The 19,100-nt window shown below is 34.5% G+C and overlaps 1 protein-coding gene across 3 annotated transcripts in view; it reads right to left on the bottom strand.

Annotated features, from left to right (window-relative positions):
• The window catches only part of LOC115184199 (zinc finger protein 629), a 51,301-nt gene that overhangs the window by 12,655 nt on the left and 19,546 nt on the right, over positions 1-19,100 (bottom strand). The gene's annotated exons all lie outside the window — the stretch shown is intronic.

Consider the following 19,100-nt stretch of genomic DNA (forward strand, 5'->3'; position numbering starts at 1 on the left):
TATGTCTATAAGGTATAACTAGTGTAGAATAAGATTCTACTATTACAGTATCTATAAGGTATAACTAGTGTAGAGTAATATCCTACTATTACAGTATCTATGTCTATAAGGTATAACTAGTGTAGAGTAATATCCTACTATTACAGTATCTATGTCTATAAGGTATAACTAGTGTAGAATAAGATTCTACTATTACAGTATCTATGTCTATAAGGTATAACTAGTGTAGAGTAATATCCTACTATTACAGTATCTATGACTATAAAGGTATAACTAGTGTAGAGTAATATCCTACTATTACAGTATCTATGTCTATAAGGTATAACTAGTGTAGAGTAATATCCTACTATTACAGTATCTATGACTATAAAGGTATAACTAGTGTAGAGTAATATCCTACTATTACAGTATCTATGTCTATAAGGTATAACTAGTGTAGAGTAATATCCTACTATTACAGTATCTATGTCTATAAGGTATAACTAGTGTAGAGTAATATCCTACTATTACAGTATCTATGTCTATAAGGTATAACTAGTGTAGAGTAAGATTCTACTATTACAGTATCTATGTCTATAAGGTATAACTAGTGTAGAGTAATATCCTACTATTACAGTATCTATGTCTATAAGGTATAACTAGTGTAGAGTAATATCCTACTATTACAGTATCTATGTCTATAAGGTATAACTAGTGTAGAGTAATATCCTACTATTACAGTATCTATGTCTATAAGGTATAACTAGTGTAGAGTAAGATCCTACTATTACAGTATCTATGTCTATAAGGTATAACTAGTGTAGAGTAATATCCTACTATTACAGTATCTATGTCTATAAGGTATAACTAGTGTAGAGTAATATCCTACTATTACAGTATCTATGTCTATAAGGTATAACTAGTGTAGAGTAAGATTCTACTATTACAGTATCTATGTCTATAAGGTATAACTAGTGTAGAGTAATATCCTACTATTACAGTATCTATGTCTATAAGGTATAACTAGTGTAGAGTAATATCCTACTATTACAGTATCTATGTCTATAAGGTATAACTAGTGTAGAGTAAGATTCTACTATTACAGTATCTATGTCTATAAGGTATAACTAGTGTAGAGTAAGATTCTACTATTACAGTATCTATGTCTATAAGGTATAACTAGTGTAGAGTAATATCCTACTATTACAGTATCTATGTCTATAAGGTATAACTAGTGTAGAGTAAGATTCTACTATTACAGTATCTATGTCTATAAGGTATAACTAGTGTAGAGTAATATCCTACTATTACAGTATCTATGTCTATAAGGTATAACTAGTGTAGAGTAAGATTCTACTATTACAGTATCTATGTCTATAAGGTATAACTAGTGTAGAATAAGATTCTACTATTACAGTATCTATGTCTATAAGGTATAACTAGTGTAGAGTAATATCCTACTATTACAGTATCTATGTCTATAAGGTATAACTAGTGTAGAGTAATATCCTACTATTACAGTATCTATGTCTATAAGGTATAATTAGTGTAGAGTAAGATTCTACTATTACAGTATCTATGTCTATAAGGTACAGTATCTGTAGAGTAATATCCTACTATTACAGTATCTATGACTATAAAGGTATAACTAGTGTAGAGTAATATCCTACTATTACAGTATCTATGTCTATAAGGTATAACTAGTGTAGAGTAATATCCTACTATTACAGTATCTATGTCTATAAGGTATAACTAGTGTAGAGTAATATCCTACTATTACAGTATCTATGTCTATAAGGTATAACTAGTGTAGAGTAAGATTCTACTATTACAGTATCTATGTCTATAAGGTATAACTAGTGTAGAGTAATATCCTACTATTACAGTATCTATGTCTATAAGGTATAACTAGTGTAGAGTAAGATTCTACTATTACAGTATCTATGTCTATAAGGTATAACTAGTGTAGAGTAATATCCTACTATTACAGTATCTATGTCTATAAGGTATAACTAGTGTAGAGTAATATCCTACTATTACAGTATCTATGTCTATAAGGTATAACTAGTGTAGAGTAATATCCTACTATTACAGTATCTATGTCTATAAGGTATAACTAGTGTAGAATAAGATTCTACTATTACAGTATCTATGTCTATAAGGTATAACTAGCGTAGAGTAAGATTCTACTATTACAGTATCTATGTCTATAAGGTATAACTAGTGTAGAGTAATATCCTACTATTACAGTATCTATGTCTATAAGGTATAACTAGTGTAGAGTAATATCCTACTATTACAATATCTATGTCTATAAGGTATAACTAGTGTAGAGTAATATCCTACTATTACAGTATCTATGTCTATAAGGTATAACTAGTGTAGAGTAATATCCTACTATTACAGTATCTATGTCTATAAGGTATAACTAGTGTAGAGGAAGATTCTACTATTACAGTATCTATGTCTATAAGGTATAACTAGTGTAGAGTAATATCCTACTATTACAGTATCTATGTCTATAAGGTATAACTAGTGTAGAGTAAGATTCTACTATTACAGTATCTATGTCTATAAGGTATAACTAGTGTAGAGTAATATCCTACTATTACAGTATCTATGTCTATAAGGTATAACTAGTGTAGAGTAATATCCTACTATTACAGTATCTATGTCTATAAGGTATAACTAGTGTAGAGTAATATCCTACTATTACAGTATCTATGTCTATAAGGTATAACTAGTGTAGAGTAAGATTCTACTATTACAGTATCTATGTCTATAAGGTATAACTAGTGTAGAGTAGATTCTACTATTACAGTATCTATGTCTATAAGGTATAACTAGTGTAGAGTAATATCCTACTATTACAGTATCTAGGTCTAGGTATAAGGCTACAGTATCTATGTCTATAAGGTATAACTAGTGTAGAGTAAGATTCCTACTATTACAGTATCTATGTCTATAAGGTATAACTAGTGTAGAGTAAGATTCTACTATTACAGTATCTATGTCTATAAGGTATAACTAGTGTAGAGTAATATCCTACTATTACAGTATCTATGTCTATAAGGTATAACTAGTGTAGAGTAATATCCTACTATTACAGTATCTATGTCTATAAGGTATAACTAGTGTAGAGTAATATTCTACTATTACAGTGTCTATGTCTATAAGGTATAACTAGTGTAGAGTAAGATCTACTATTACAGTATCTATGTCTATAAGGTATAACTAGTGTAGAGTAAATTCCTACTATTACAGTATCTATGTCTATAAGGTATAACTAGTGTAGAGTAATATCTACTATTACAGTATCTATGTCTATAAGGTATAACTAGTGTAGAGTAATATCTTACTATTACAGTATCTATGTCTATAAGGTATAACTAGTGTAGAGTAATATCCTACTATTACAGTATCTATGTCTATAAGGTATAACTAGTGTAGAGTAATATCCTACTATTACAGTATCTATGTCTATAAGGTATAACTAGTGTAGAATAAGATTCTACTATTACAGTATCTATGTCTATAAGGTATAACTAGTGTAGAGTAAGATTCTACTATTACAGTATCTATGTCTATAAGGTATAACTAGTGTAGAGTAATATCCTACTATTACAGTATCTATGTCTATAAGGTATAACTAGTGTAGAGTAATATCCTACTATTACAGTATCTATGTCTATAAGGTATAACTAGTGTAGAGTAATATCCTACTATTACAGTATCTATGTCTATAAGGTATAACTAGTGTAGGGAGTAATATCCTACTATTACGTATCTATGTCTATAAGGTATAACTAGTGTAGAGTAATATTCCTACTATTACAGTATCTATGTCTATAAGTATAACTAGTGTAGAGTAATATCCTACTATTACAGTATCTATGTCTATAAGGTATAAACTAGTGTAGAGTAAGATCTACTATTACAGTATCTATGTCTATAAGGTATAACTAGTGTAGAGTAATACCTACTATACAGGATCTTATGTCTATAAGGTATAACTAGTGGTAGAGTATATCCCTACTATCTACAGTATCTATGTCTATAAGGTAGAACTAGTGTAGAGTAATATCCTACTATTACAGTATCTATGTCTATAAGGTATAACTAGTGTAGAGTAATATCCTACTATTACAGTATCTATGTCTATAAGGTATAACTAGTGTAGAGTAATATATCTACTATTACAGTATCTATGTCTATAAGGTATAACTAGTGTGGAGTAATATCTACTATTACGTATCTATAAGGTATAACTAGTGTAGAGTAATATCCTACTATTACAGTATCTATGTCTATAAGGTATAACTAGTGTAGAGTAATAATCCTACTAGTACAGTATCTATGTCTATAAGGTATAACTAGTGTAGAGTAATATCCTACTATTACAGTATCTATGTCTATAAGGTATAACTAGTGTAGAGATATCCTACTATTACAGTATCTATGTCTATAAGGTATAACTAGTGTAGAGTAATATCCTACTATTACAGTATCTATGTCTATAAGGTATAACTAGTGTAGAGTTAATATCCTACTATTACAGTATCTATGTCTATAAGGTATAACTAGTGTAGAGTAAGATTCTACTATTACAGTATCTATGTCTATAAGGTATAACTAGTGTAGAATAAGATTCTACTATTACAGTATCTATAGGTATAACTAGTGTAGAGTAATATCCTACTATTACAGTATCTATGTCTATAAGGTATAACTAGTGTAGAGTAATATCCTACTATTACAGTATCTATGTCTATAAGGTATAACTAGTGTAGAATAAGATTCTACTATTACAGTATCTATGTCTATAAGGTATAACTAGTGTAGAGTAATATCTACTATTACAGTATCTATGACTATAAAGGTATAACTAGTGTAGAGTAATATCCTACTATTACAGTATCTATGTCTATAAGGTATAACTAGTGTAGAGTAATATCCTACTATTACAGTATCTATGACTATAAAGGTATAACTAGTGTGTAGAGTAATATCCTACTATTACAGTATCTATGTCTATAAGGTATAACTAGTGTAGAGTAATATCCTACTATTACAGTATCTATGTCTATAAGGTATAACTAGTGTAGAGTAATATCCTACTATTACAGTATCTATGTCTATAAGGTATAACTAGTGTAGAGTAAGATTCTACTATTACAGTATCTATGTCTATAAGGTATAACTAGTGTAGAGTAATATCCTACTATTACAGTATCTATGTCTATAAGGTATAACTAGTGTAGAGTAATATCCTACTATTACAGTATCTATGTCTATAAGGTATAACTAGTGTAGAGTAATATCCTACTATTACAGTATCTATGTCTATAAGGTATAACTAGTGTAGAGTAAGATCCTACTATTACAGTATCTATGTCTATAAGGTATAACTAGTGTAGAGTAATATCCTACTATTACAGTATCTATGTCTATAAGGTATAACTAGTGTAGAGTAATATCCTACTATTACAGTATCTATGTCTATAAGGTATAACTAGTGTAGAGTAAGATTCTACTATTACAGTATCTATGTCTATAAGGTATAACTAGTGTAGAGTAATATCCTACTATTACAGTATCTATGTCTATAAGGTATAACTAGTGTAGAGTAATATCCTACTATTACAGTATCTATGTCTATAAGGTATAACTAGTGTAGAGTAATATCCTACTATTACAGTATCTATGACTATAAAGGTATAACTAGTGTAGAGTAATATCCTACTATTACAGTATCTATGTCTATAAGGTATAACTAGTGTAGAGTAATATCCTACTATTACAGTATCTATGTCTATAAGGTATAACTAGTGTAGAGTAATATCCTACTATTACAGTATCTATGTCTATAAGGTATAACTAGTGTAGAGTAAGATTCTACTATTACAGTATCTATGTCTATAAGGTATAACTAGTGTAGAGTAATATCCTACTATTACAGTATCTATGTCTATAAGGTATAACTAGTGTAGAGTAATATCCTACTATTACAGTATCTATGTCTATAAGGTATAACTAGTGTAGAGTAATATCCTACTATTACAGTATCTATGTCTATAAGGTATAACTAGTGTAGAGTAAGATTCTACTATTACAGTATCTATGTCTATAAGGTATAACTAGTGTAGAGTAATATCCTACTATTACAGTATCTATGTCTATAAGGTATAACTAGTGTAGAGTAATATCCTACTATTACAGTATCTATGTCTATAAGGTATAACTAGTGTAGAGTAAGATTCTACTATTACAGTATCTATGTCTATAAGGTATAACTAGTGTAGAGTAATATCCTACTATTACAGTATCTATGTCTATAAGGTATAACTAGTGTAGAGTAATATCCTACTATTACAGTATCTATGTCTATAAGGTATAACTAGTGTAGAGTAAGATTCTACTATTACAGTATCTATGTCTATAAGGTATAACTAGTGTAGAGTAATATCCTACTATTACAGTATCTATGTCTATAAGGTATAACTAGTGTAGAGTAAGATTCTACTATTACAGTATCTATGTCTATAAGGTATAACTAGTGTAGAGTAAGATTCTACTATTACAGTATCTATGTCTATAAGGTATAACTAGTGTAGAGTAAGATTCTACTATTACAGTATCTATGTCTATAAGGTATAACTAGTGTAGAGTAATATCCTACTATTACAGTATCTATGTCTATAAGGTATAACTAGTGTAGAGTAAGATTCTACTATTACAGTATCTATGTCTATAAGGTATAACTAGTGTAGAGTAATATCCTACTATTACAGTATCTATGTCTATAAGGTATAACTAGTGTAGAGTAAGATTCTACTATTACAGTATCTATGTCTATAAGGTATAACTAGTGTAGAGTAATATCCTACTATTACAGTATCTATGTCTATAAGGTATAACTAGTGTAGAGTAAGATTCTACTATTACAGTATCTATGTCTATAAGGTATAACTAGTGTAGAGTAATATCCTACTATTACAGTATCTATGTCTATAAGGTATAACTAGTGTAGAGTAATATCCTACTATTACAGTATCTATGTCTATAAGGTATAACTAGTGTAGAGTAATATCCTACTATTACAGTATCTATGTCTATAAGGTATAACTAGTGTAGAATAAGATTCTACTATTACAGTATCTATGTCTATAAGGTATAACTAGCGTAGAGTAAGATTCTACTATTACAGTATCTATGTCTATAAGGTATAACTAGTGTAGAGTAATATCCTACTATTACAGTATCTATGTCTATAAGGTATAACTAGTGTAGAGTAATATCCTACTATTACAATATCTATGTCTATAAGGTATAACTAGTGTAGAGTAATATCCTACTATTACAGTATCTATGTCTATAAGGTATAACTAGTGTAGAGTAAGATTCTACTATTACAGTATCTATGTCTATAAGGTATAACTAGTGTAGAGTAATATCCTACTATTACAGTATCTATGTCTATAAGGTATAACTAGTGTAGAGTAAGATTCTACTATTACAGTATCTATGTCTATAAGGTATAACTAGTGTAGAGTAATATCCTACTATTACAGTATCTATGTCTATAAGGTATAACTAGTGTAGAGTAAGATTCTACTATTACAGTATCTATGTCTATAAGGTATAACTAGTGTAGAGTAATATCCTACTATTACAGTATCTATGTCTATAAGGTATAACTAGTGTAGAGTAATATCCTACTATTACAGTATCTATGTCTATAAGGTATAACTAGTGTAGAGTAATATCCTACTATTACAGTATCTATGTCTATAAGGTATAACTAGTGTAGAATAAGATTCTACTATTACAGTATCTATGTCTATAAGGTATAACTAGTGTAGAGTAAGATTCTACTATTACAGTATCTATGTCTATAAGGTATAACTAGTGTAGAGTAATATCCTACTATTACAGTATCTATGTCTATAAGGTATAACTAGTGTAGAGTAATATCCTACTATTACAATATCTATGTCTATAAGGTATAACTAGTGTAGAGTAATATCCTACTATTACAGTATCTATGTCTATAAGGTATAACTAGTGTAGAGTAATATCCTACTATTACAGTATCTATGTCTATAAGGTATAACTAGTGTAGAGTAAGATTCTACTATTACAGTATCTATGTCTATAAGGTATAACTAGTGTAGAGTAATATCCTACTATTACAGTATCTATGTCTATAAGGTATAACTAGTGTAGAATAAGATTCTACTATTACAGTATCTATGTCTATAAGGTATAACTAGTGTAGAGTAATATCCTACTATTACAGTATCTATGTCTATAAGGTATAACTAGTGTAGAGTAATATCCTACTATTACAGTATCTATGTCTATAAGGTATAACTAGTGTAGAGTAATATCCTACTATTACAGTATCTATGTCTATAAGGTATAACTAGTGTAGAGTAATATCCTACTATTACAGTATCTATGTCTATAAGGTATAACTAGTGTAGAGTAATATCCTACTATTACAGTATCTATGTCTATAAGGTATAACTAGTGTGGAGTAAGATTCTACTATTACAGTATCTATAAGGTATAACTAGTGTAGAGTAATATCCTACTATTACAGTATCTATGTCTATAAGGTATAACTAGTGTAGAGTAATATCCTACTATTACAGTATCTATGTCTATAAGGTATAACTAGTGTAGAGTAATATCCTACTATTACAGTATCTATGTCTATAAGGTATAACTAGTGTAGAGTAATATCCTACTATTACAGTATCTATGTCTATAAGGTATAACTAGTGTAGAGTAATATCCTACTATTACAGTATCTATGTCTATAAGGTATAACTAGTGTAGAGTAATATCCTACTATTACAGTATCTATGTCTATAAGGTATAACTAGTGTAGAGTAAGATTCTACTATTACAGTATCTATGTCTATAAGGTATAACTAGTGTAGAATAAGATTCTACTATTACAGTATCTATAAGGTATAACTAGTGTAGAGTAATATCCTACTATTACAGTATCTATGTCTATAAGGTATAACTAGTGTAGAGTAATATCCTACTATTACAGTATCTATGTCTATAAGGTATAACTAGTGTAGAATAAGATTCTACTATTACAGTATCTATGTCTATAAGGTATAACTAGTGTAGAGTAATATCCTACTATTACAGTATCTATGACTATAAAGGTATAACTAGTGTAGAGTAATATCCTACTATTACAGTATCTATGTCTATAAGGTATAACTAGTGTAGAGTAATATCCTACTATTACAGTATCTATGACTATAAAGGTATAACTAGTGTAGAGTAATATCCTACTATTACAGTATCTATGTCTATAAGGTATAACTAGTGTAGAGTAATATCCTACTATTACAGTATCTATGTCTATAAGGTATAACTAGTGTAGAGTAATATCCTACTATTACAATATCTATGTCTATAAGGTATAACTAGTGTAGAGTAATATTCTACTATTACAGTATCTATGTCTATAAGGTATAACTAGTGTAGAGTAATATCCTACTATTACAGTATCTATGTCTATAAGGTATAACTAGTGTAGAGTAATATCCTACTATTACAGTATCTATGTCTATAAGGTATAACTAGTGTAGAGTAATATCCTACTATTACAGTATCTATGTCTATAAGGTATAACTAGTGTAGAGTAATATTCTACTATTACAGTATCTATGTCTATAAGGTATAACTAGTGTAGAGTAATATCCTACTATTACAGTATCTATGTCTATAAGGTATAACTAGTGTAGAGTAATATCCTACTATTACAGTATCTATGTCTATAAGGTATAACTAGTGTAGAGTAAGATTCTACTATTACAGTATCTATGTCTATAAGGTATAACTAGTGTAGAGTAATATCCTACTATTACAGTATCTATGTCTATAAGGTATAACTAGTGTAGAGTAATATCCTACTATTACAGTATCTATGTCTATAAGGTATAACTAGTGTAGAGTAAGATTCTACTATTACAGTATCTATGTCTATAAGGTATAACTAGTGTAGAGTAAGATTCTACTATTACAGTATCTATGTCTATAAGGTATAACTAGTGTAGAGTAATATCCTACTATTACAGTATCTATGTCTATAAGGTATAACTAGTGTAGAGTAAGATTCTACTATTACAGTATCTATGTCTATAAGGTATAACTAGTGTAGAGTAATATCCTACTATTACAGTATCTATGTCTATAAGGTATAACTAGTGTAGAGTAAGATTCTACTATTACAGTATCTATGTCTATAAGGTATAACTAGTGTAGAATAAGATTCTACTATTACAGTATCTATGTCTATAAGGTATAACTAGTGTAGAGTAATATCCTACTATTACAGTATCTATGTCTATAAGGTATAACTAGTGTAGAGTAATATCCTACTATTACAGTATCTATGTCTATAAGGTATAATTAGTGTAGAGTAAGATTCTACTATTACAGTATCTATGTCTATAAGGTACAGTATCTGTAGAGTAATATCCTACTATTACAGTATCTATGACTATAAAGGTATAACTAGTGTAGAGTAATATCCTACTATTACAGTATCTATGTCTATAAGGTATAACTAGTGTAGAGTAATATCCTACTATTACAGTATCTATGTCTATAAGGTATAACTAGTGTAGAGTAATATCCTACTATTACAGTATCTATGTCTATAAGGTATAACTAGTGTAGAGTAAGATTCTACTATTACAGTATCTATGTCTATAAGGTATAACTAGTGTAGAGTAATATCCTACTATTACAGTATCTATGTCTATTCAGTGCCTTCACATATTCACACCCCTTGACTTTTTCCACATTTTGTTGCGTTACAAAGTGGAATTAAAATGGATATAATTGCCATTTTTTTGTCAACGATCTACACGAAATACTCTGTCAAAGTGGAAGAAACATTTGAACATTTGTAAAAAATACAAAAAATATGAAAAACTAATATATCTTGATTAGATAATTATTCAACCCCCTGAGTCAATACCTTATAGAATCACCTTGGGCAGCGATTAAAGCTTTGAGTCTTTCTGGGTAAGTCTCTAAGACCTTTCTACACTTGGATTGTGAAACATTTGCCCATTATTCTTTTCAAAATTATTCAAGCTCTGTCAAATTGGTTGTTGATCATTGCTAGACAACCATTTTCAGGTCTTTCCATAGATTTTCAAGCAGATTTGAGTCAAAACTAACTCAGGAATATTCACTTCTTGGTAAGCAACTCCAGTGTAGCTTTGGCCTTGTGCTTTAAGGTTACTGTCTTGCTGAAAGATGAATGAATCTCCCAGTGTCTGGTGGAAAGCAGACTGAACTATGAATAATCGATGTCAAAACGCCATCTTTAACCAAAGATCAATATTTTTTCAAATACAGTAAAACTATTTGGTCAAACTTTTGTCTTGAAACAACGTCAATTTGCTTTGACTGTTCTATGTGTACATGTGCATTGGCACAGTGGCGACCCGTCATTCAGGGCAGGTGGGACAGAGCCTGTTTAGCTATAAAAATTAATTGGTTTGTTTTTTGTTGCCTGTTTTGCATGTTATTTTTGCATTAACACGTGTCACATATCAGTTTGCAAAACAAAGTAAAAAAACATGTAAATTACATTTTTTTTCAAATGAGTTAATAAAGCCACATACAAACATGGTCTCTTATTTGCTTTCTTGAGTAATGCAGCTCCAAAATGCAGGTGTTTCAGCCTAACACAGTGCTTTATATGGTGGAGGGGCAGCTGGTGGAAAATACAGAGCGTAGGGGTCGGTAATCTTCTCCAGTTGCACTGTGATTGGCTCAGTGTTCTGTCACTCATGGGGACACCACGTCATGGCAAAATCTACAGGGAGAGCTTGAAAGATCAAGCCCCCTTGGGTACTGCCATAGATTTACATTATAAGTACCCATCCAAGAAGGCTCAAAGTCATTGGCCACAGATAAAATTATGTCAAATCACGTTATATGACTGATCATGTCAACATCATACTTTCAAAATCTTAGCTAGCAAGCTAGACAAGCAGTCATCGTCATGAATCACGTCAACCATTTAATGGCAAATCTTTTTCAAATCATTGTCATATGAAGAGAAATTATAGATAAAACGTATCGGTGCTCATCGGCCATTGGACGTAAACATTACACAACAAGTTGGAAATCACAAATTCAACAATGAGTGGTTTGGAAGGAATCAGTGACTAACTGCAAGCGTTGCAAAGCAATCCCTATTTTGCTTCCCCTGCAGGCTATTCCGTGGAGAGGGTGTATGGTCCAAGTCTGAGATTAAGGGTCTCTTTCCCAAGCTAAAAGGATAAAAATTCACACGCAACACCATAAGCCAGAAAAGGTTGGATACATTGGCCATGCTGTCAAGCCAGCATGACTTCTGCCACTTTGAACGGAACTGGGAAATCTCAGACTTCATGAGTTCAAGACAATTGGGAACTCTGAAAAAAATGTGCTCCGACTAGGAAAATACGTTTTGAACGGTCAACCAAATCGGAATTCCAAGTCGGGAACTTGGAAAAGTCGGGAAATTAAAAAATTAATTGCTTTGCCACATTTTTTTCAGTATTACTTTACTGCCTTGTTGCAAAAAGGATGCATGCTTTGGAATCTTTTTATTCTGTACAGGGGTCCTTCTTTTCACTCTGTCAATTAGGTTAGTATTGTAGAGTAAATAAAATGTTGTTGATCCATCCTCAGTTCTCCGATCAGTCATTAAATTCTGTAACTGTTTTAAAGTCACAATTGAACTCATGGTGAAATCCCTGAGCAGTTTCCTTCCTCTCTGCCAACTGAGTTCGGAAAGACACCTGAACAAATTCTTATTTACAATGACAGCCTACCGTGGAACAGTGGGTTAACTGCCTTGTTCAATGGCAGAACGACAGATTTTTACCTTGTCAGCTCGGGGATTCGATCCAGCAAGCTTTTGGGTTCCTGGCCCAACTGTCTAACCACTAGGCTACCTGCTGCCCCAATTGATACACCATCCAAAGTGTAATTAATAACTTCACTATGCTAAAAGGGATATTCAGTGTTGCTTTTTCCCCATCTATGAATAGGTGCCCTTCTTTGCAATGCATTGGAAAACCTCTCTGGTATTTGTGGTTGAATTTGTGTTTGAAATGTACTGCTCGACTGAGGGACCTTACAGAGAAGTCCTTGCAACTTATGTAACATGTTAAGCACATTTTTACACCTGAACTTATTTAGGGGTTGAAAACTTATTGACTCAAGACATTTCAGCTTTTCATTTGTAATTATTTTGTTTGAAATGTCAAAACACTTTGATATAATGTGTATTGAATGTAAGCCAGTGACAATTTAAAAAAAAAAGTAATATATTTTAACAAAGCTAAATGTGCGAAAAGTCAAGGGGTGTGAATACTTTCTGAAGGCACTATAAGGTATAACTAGTTAAGAGTATGAGCCTACTATTACAGTAGCCATGTATATTTAAGCAATAAGGCACGAAGGGGTATGGCATACGGCCAATACACCATGGCTAAGGGCTGTTCTTATGCACGACCCATCGCGGAGTGACTGGACACAGCCCTTAGCCGAGGTATATTGGCCATATACCACAAACCCCAGAGGTGCCTTATTGCTATTATAAACTGGTTACCAACATAATTAGAACAGTAAAAATCCATGTTTTGTCATACCTGTGGTATACGATCTAATTACATTGGTAACCAGTTTATAATAGCAATAAAGGCACCTCGGGGGTTTGTGATATATTGCGTTGCGTCGTGCCTAAGAACAGCCCTTACCAATGGTATATTGGCCATATACCACACCCCCGCGGGCCTTATTGCTTAATTATACAAAGGGTGGGTCTTATCCTGAATGCTGACAGGTTAAAACCACATTCCATCCGGTGTCTATTCTACAAGTTACCACCGGCTAAATCTATGATAATATTACAGTAGCCATGTAAGCCACAACTAGTGTAGAGTAGGATCCTACTATTACAGTAGCCATATACACTGCTCCAAAAAAAAAAAGGGAACACTTAAACAACACAATGTAACTCCAAGTCAATCACACTTCTGTGAAATCAAACTGTCCACTTAGGAAGCAACACGGATTGACAATACATTTCACATGCTGTTGTGCAAATGGAATAGACAACAGGTGGAAATTATAGGCAATTAGCAAGACACCCCCAATAAAGGAGTGGTTCTGCAGGTGGGGACCACAGACCACTTCTCAGTTCCTATGCTTCCTTGCTGATGTTTTGGTCACTTTTGAATGCTGGCGGTGCTTTCACTCTAGTGGTAGCATGAGACGGAGTCTACAACCCACACAAGTGGCTCAGGTAGTGCAGCTCATCCAGGATGGCACATCAATGCGAGCTGTGGCAAGAAGGTTTGCTGTGTCTGTCAGCGTAGTGTCCAGAGCATGGAGGCGCTACCAGGAGACAGGCCAGTACATCAGGAGACGTGGAGGAGGCCGTAGGAGGGCAACAACCCAGCAGCAGGACCGCTACCTCCGCCTTTGTGCAAGGAGGAGCAGGTGAAGCACTGCCAGAGCCCTGCATAATGACCTCCAGCAGGCCACAAATGTGCATGTGTCTGCTCAAACGGTCAGAAACAGACTCCATGAGGGTGGTATGAGGGCCCGACGTCCACAGGTGGGGGTTGTGCTTACAGCCCAACACCGTGCAGGACGTTTGGCATTTGCCAGAGAACACCAACATTGGCAAATTCGCCACTGGCGCCCTGTGCTCTTCACAGATGAAAGCAGGTTCACACTGAGAACGTGACAGACGTGACAGAGTCTGGAGACGCCGTGGAGAACGTTCTGCTGCCTGCAACATCCTCCAGCATGACCGGTTTGGCGGTGCGTCAGTCATGGTGTGGGGTGGCATTTCTTTGGGGGACCGCACAGCCCTCCATGTGCTCGCCAGAGGTAGCCTGACTGCCATTAGGTACCGAGATGAGATCCTCAGACCCCTTGTGAGACCATATGCTGGTGTGGTTGGCCCTGGGTTCCTCCTAATGCAAGACAATGCTAGACCTCATGTGGCTGGAGTGTATCAGCAGTTCCTGCAAGAGGAAGGCATTGATGCTATGGACTGGCCCGCCTGTTCCCCAGACCTGAATCCAATTGAGCACATCTGGGACATCATGTCTCGCTCCATCCACCAACGCCACGTTGCACCACAGACTGTCCAGGAGTTGGCGGATGCTTTAGTCCAGTTCTGGGAGGAGATCCCTCAGGAGACCATCCGCCACCTCATCAGGAGCATGCCCAGGCATTGTAGGGAGGTCATACAGGCACGTCGAGGCTACACACACTACTGAGCCTCATTTGGACTTGTTTTAAGGACATTACATCAAAGTTGGATCAGCCTGTAGTGTGGTTTTCCACTTTAATTTTGAGTGTGACTCCAAATCCAGACCTCCATGGGTTGATAAATTGGATTTCCATTGATTATTTTTGTGTGATTTTATTGTCAGCACATGCAACTATGTAAAGAAAAAAGTATTTAATAAGATTATTTCTTTCATTCAGATCTAGGATGTGTTGTTTAAGTGTTCCCTTTATTTTTTTGAGCAGTATATATTAGAGGTCGGCCGATTAATTAGGGCCGATTTCAAGTTTTCATAACAATAGGTAATCGGCATTTTTGGACGCCGATTATGGCCGATTACATTGCAATCCATGTGGAAACTGCTTGGCAGGCTGACCACCTGTTACACGAGTGCAGCAAGGAGCCAATGTAAGTTGCTAGCTAGCATTAAACTTATCTTATAAAAAACAATCTTCACATAATCACTAGTTAACTACACATGGTTGATGATATTAATAGGTTCACTAGTTTGTCCTGCGCTGCATATAATCAATGCGGGGCCTGTTAATTTATCATCGAATCACAGCCTACTTCGCCAAACGGGGGATGATTTAACAAAAACGCATTCACGAAAAAAGCACAATCGTTGCACGAATGTACCTAACTATAAACATCAATGCCTTTCTTAAACTCAATACACAGAAGTATATATTTTTAGACCTGAATATTTAGTTAAAATAAATTCATGTTAACAGGCAATATTAACTAGGGAAATTGTGTCACTTCTCTTGCGTTCATTGCACGCAGAGTCAGGGTATATGCAACAGTTTGGGCCGCCTGGCTCGTTGCGAACTAATTTGCCAGAATTTTACATAATTATGACATAACATTGAAGGTTGTGCAATGTAACAGCAATATTTAGACTTAGGGTTGCCGCCTGTTCGATAAAATACAGAACGCTTCTGTATTTCACTGAAAGAATAAACGTTTTGTTTTCTAAATTATAATTTCCGGATTTGACCATATTAATGACCAACGGCTCAAATTTCTGTGTTTATTATATTATAATTAGGTCTATGATTTGATAGAGCAGTCTGACTGAGCGATGGTAGGCGGCAGCAGGCTCGTAAGCATTCATTCAACCTTTACTGCGTTTGCCAGCAGCTCTTGGCAATGCTGGCTTCACAGCGCTATTTATGACTTCAAGCTTATCAACTCCTGAGATTAGGCTGGCAATACTAAAGTGCCTATTAGAACATCCAACTGTCAAATGTATATGAAATACAAATGGTAGAGAGAGAAATAGTTGATGCGTCATAACTCCTATAATAACTACAACCTAAAACTTCTTAACTGGGAATATTGACCCACCAGCTTTCATATGTTCTGAGCAAGGAACTTAAATGTTAGCTTTTTTACATGGCACATATTGCACTTTTACAACACTGTGTTTTTGCATTATTTAAACCAAATTGAACATGTTTCATTATTTATTTGAAACTAAATAGATTTTATTTATGTGTTATTTTAAGTTAAAATAAAAGTGTTCATTGATCATTCAGTATTGTTGTAATTGTCATTATTACACATATATATATATATATATATAAAAATAAAAAAATACACTTTTTTTGTTTTTAAAATCGGTTGATTAATCGGTATCGGCTGTTTTTGGTCCTCCAATAATCGGTATCGGCGTTGAAAAATCATAGTCGGTCGACCTCTAATATATAGATAAGGTATTCTACTATTACAGTAGACGTGTATATAAGGTATCATACTATTACAGTAGACATGTATATAAGGTATTCTACTATTACAGTAGACATGTATATAAGGTATCATACTATTACAGTAGCCATATATAAACTCAGCAAAAAAAGAAACGTCCTCTCACTGTCAACTGCGTTTATTTTCAGCAAACTTTACATGTGTAAATATTTGTATGAACATAACAAGATTCAAAAACTGAGACATAAACTGAACAAGTTCCACAGACATGTGACTACCGTAATTTCCGGACTATAAGCCACAACTTTTTTCCCCATGCTTTGAACCTTTCGGCTTAAACAATGATGCGGCTAATATATGGATTTTTCCCGCTTCCACATTTTTTTCTCTCCAAAAAAACATTCTGTGACGTGCTCAGTTTTTTGGCGGCATGAAGCTTTCATTAGACCAATGAAATTGCCGAACGGGTTAAGGTCAAACAACTTTTTTGTTTACTGTTTAGATTAAATCGAGCGCTCTCAAACTTCCCATCATTCTGATTACAGTAGTCATTTTGTCACCCTCATCATGGCAAAGACACAGAGAAATGCATATGATGCAGCTTTCAAGTTGAAGGCGATTGATCTGGCTGTTGGAAAAGGAAATAGAGCTGCTGCACGGGAGCTTGGTCTTAATTGAGTCGATGATAAGACATTGGAAACTCAGTGCTCAGACATTGGAAACTCAGGAATTGACTCAGTGCAAAAAGACAACTAAAGCTTACTGCTAATTTTTAGTTACAAGCCGTGTTTTGTTAAAGCCTATTTATTTTTGTTAGAAGCCGTGTTTCGTTAAAGCCTGTGTAAAGTTCATTTGTTTCAATGTACCAGTAGGCTTATTTATGTTCAAAATAATATTATTTTTTTTATTCAGTGGGTGCGGCTTATATTCAGGTGCGCTCAATAGTCCGGAAATTACGGTAACAGAAATGGAATAATGTGTCCCTGAACAAAGTGGGGTTCAAAATCAAAAGTAAGTCAGTATCTGGTGTGGCCACCAGCTGCATTAAGTACGGCAGTGCATCTCCTCTTCATGAACTGCACCAGATTTGCCAGTTCTTGCTGTGAGGTGTTACCCCACTCTTCCACCAAGGCACCTGCACGTTCCCGGACATTTCTGGGGGGAATGGCCCTAGCCCTCACCCTCCAATCCAACAGGTCCCAGACGTGCTCAATGGTATTGAGATCTGGGCTCTTCGCTGGCCATGGCAGAACACTGACATTCCTGTCTTGCAGGAAATCACACACAGAATGAGCAGTATGGCTGGTGGCATTGTCATGCTGGAGGGTCATGTCAGGACGAGCCTGCAGGAAGGGTACCCCATGAGGGAGGAGCATGTCTTCCCTGTAACGCACAGCGTTGAGACTGCCTGCTATGACAACAAGCTCAGTCCGATGATGCTGTGACACACCGCCCCAGACCATGACGGACCCTCCACATTGATCCCGCTCCAGAATACAGGCCTCGGTGTAACGCTCATTCCTTCGACGATAAACGCGAATCCGACCATCACCCCTGGTGAGACAAAACCGCGACTCGTCAGTGAAGAGCACTTTTTGCCAGTTCTGTCTGTTACAGCGACGGTGGGTTTGTGCCCATAGGTGACGTTGTTGCCGGTGATGTCTGGCGAGGACCTGCCTTACAACAGGCCTACAAGCCCTCAGTCCAGCCTCTCTCAGCCTATTGCGGACAGTCTGAGCACTGATGGAGGGATTGTGCGTTCCTGGTGTAATTCGGGCAGTTGTGGTTGCCATCTTGTACCTGTCCCGCAGGTGTGCTGTTCGGATGTACCGATCCTGTTCAGGTGTTGTTACACGTGGTCTGCCACTGCGAGGACGATCAGCTGTCCGTCCTGTCTCCCTGTAGCGCTGTCTTAGGGTCTCACAGTACGGACATTGCAATTTATTGCCCTGGCCACATCTGCAGTCCTCATGCCTCCTTGCAGCATGCCTAAGGCACGTTCACACAGATGAGCAGGGACCCTGGGCATCTTTCTTTTGGTGTTTTTCAGAGTCAGTAGAAA

The sequence above is a fragment of the Salmo trutta genome, chromosome 3, assembly GCF_901001165.1.
Source record: "Salmo trutta chromosome 3, fSalTru1.1, whole genome shotgun sequence".
NCBI classification, from domain to species: Eukaryota; Metazoa; Chordata; class Actinopteri; order Salmoniformes; family Salmonidae; genus Salmo; species Salmo trutta.